This window comes from Schistocerca serialis, unplaced genomic scaffold, assembly GCF_023864345.2.
Source record: "Schistocerca serialis cubense isolate TAMUIC-IGC-003099 unplaced genomic scaffold, iqSchSeri2.2 HiC_scaffold_1153, whole genome shotgun sequence".
Lineage (NCBI taxonomy): Eukaryota > Metazoa > Arthropoda > Insecta > Orthoptera > Acrididae > Schistocerca > Schistocerca serialis.
Window position 1 is genome coordinate 100,433 of NW_026047352.1, and position 2,068 is coordinate 102,500.

At 59.1% G+C, this 2,068-nt stretch overlaps 1 non-coding gene across 1 annotated transcript in view; it reads left to right on the forward strand.

The window, feature by feature from the left end:
• The first annotated feature begins 1,851 nt into the window (after nucleotides 1–1,851).
• Nucleotides 1,852–2,068, forward strand: part of LOC126432755 (small subunit ribosomal RNA) — a 1,909-nt gene continuing 1,692 nt past the window's right edge. Inside the window, exon 1 of the ribosomal RNA XR_007578199.1 lies at nucleotides 1,852–2,068. This exon is cut by the window's right edge and continues 1,692 nt beyond it. This is a non-coding gene — a ribosomal RNA (small subunit ribosomal RNA).

Genomic DNA, 2,068 nt, shown 5'->3' on the forward strand with positions numbered 1-2,068 from the left:
CAACCTAACCTATATTGCGCCTTAACCTGACGCACGTTGTCGCTGAACCTGCTCTGTAATTGTTATGCAACTCGTTAAATTAGTGTAGTGTTGCCTAACCGCAACCCTCGCAATATAGTTCGCTATTCACACTGCCCGGTCCCCTGTGTATCGCGTCATGTTAAACACCTTGCAAGTGTTGCTGACTTTCCACATGCTCCTGCTATACACTGTAATGTGGATAGCAGCAGGACGTACATGCCCCCCCCCTTCCCCCCTGCCTTCGCAAGCTGGTCGTTGAGAAGTTTGCATGTTCAATGCCCTTCGCATGCCGACGTACTCAGCCTACGTTGTGGTACGGCCTGTCACCTGTCCGCGGATGTACGCAAAACCCACAAACTGTGCTGCACATTGGTCCGTATGTACTGAATGATACATCGTGGCACATGTGTGACCGTACGACGACTGCGCCTAGCAACGGCGGACCATACAGTCCAAATATTGTGGACGCAGCTACGTGTCGTCTCCCTTTAGGAGCTGGATTGCAGTGTGGTACGCCATTCAGACGTGTGGGAGGAACGGACGCCCTGGATGGCGATCAGCATGAGCAGTCTGTTGATGTAGTGGAGCGTGTATTCGGACGTAGTCGTCTCTTCTCACACACTGTGATAGCATGTTGCACCGCGTTCCACATCTGCGACATGCTGCAGAGGCCGGCTGACAGTCGTTCGCGCAATGGACACCGCATACGTACGGGGGCTACCTTCCACGTGTTCTCTAGGCGTGCACATGTTGTTGCGTCTATGTGGGCAGACGTAGTGTGTTGTGACACCTGACACAGGCATGCAATACTCGTTGCAAATGGCGATGGACGTCTACGTTTGCTGGTGACGTTACGCAAATGAACAACTGGTAACCCGTTGTGGTGCGGTTGTTCTCGCTAGAGGTGAATCAGTGTTGGCGACGATCGGTCGAGCTATTAACCGGTTGTTTCATGGATACCCACCATGCCCACGAACGTGAAAGGGGACCCACCATGCCCACGAACGTGAAAGGGGATCTGGGTGTGAGGCGATACGCGGCGGTGGCTGGGTGGGACCGTCCCCGGCCGGTGAGGGGGGGCCGCCCGGCGTGCTGGCAGCGCGGTGCGTGGGCGCACGCGCTACAGCCGGCTGGTGGGGGCGGCCAGTGGCAGGCGCGCCGGCCGACGGACGCGGCAGGCGGCGCAGCTGCGCGCCGGCGCCCCCTGCTCGCGGCGCCTTGCGGCCAAAGTAGGTCCTCGCGGGCCCGGTGCGAAGCGCGGTGGCCATCTGCAGTGTGCTGGTCCGATTGAGGACTGTGTGCGCTGAGGATGCGCCGCCGCCCGGCGCTCGGCGCCGCGACGCCGTCTGCTGCTCGGTCGCCCCAGCGGTTCTCGCAGGTGGTTTGTATCGCAGCTGTGCGGACGTGTTGGCGCGTGCGCTGTGCTGGGAGAGTTCGCTTCGGCACCCAAGTGGGGCTTTTGTCCTTCTGTGGCGCTGGCGTTGGAGCTGCCGGTCACCGTAGGTGGCGCGTGTTGTCTCCCGCCGGCAATGCCACGACAGCACGCTCCCGGGCCTCTGTCGGCAGCGGCAAGCTCAGTTGGGAGCACGGGTGGTCGCACCTAAAGCGTCTACTCGCCTAACTCCGGGCGATTGCGCCTCTCTCGAACCCGACCAAGTACTTAGGACGGCGCTGCGCGCCGCCGGGACCTGAGAGGGTTTCGAGGTGTGTTGTGCAGGGGAGCTCAGCCTCCTCCTGTTTGCAGAATAATTGAGCGGACGCTTGCGTGTTCGCGCGGGCCCCCGGGACACACTCCCGGGCGGCCGGCTGCTCAGCTCTAGTTGACGCAGCTCCCTGGTTGATCCTGCCAGTAGTCATATGCTTGTCTCAAAGATTAAGCCATGCATGTCTCAGTACAAGCCGCATTAAGGTGAAACCGCGAATGGCTCATTAAATCAGTTATGGTTCCTTAGATCGTACCCACGTTACTTGGATAACTGTGGTAATTCTAGAGCTAATACATGCAAACAGAGTCCCGACCAGAGATGGAAGGGACGCTTTTATTAGA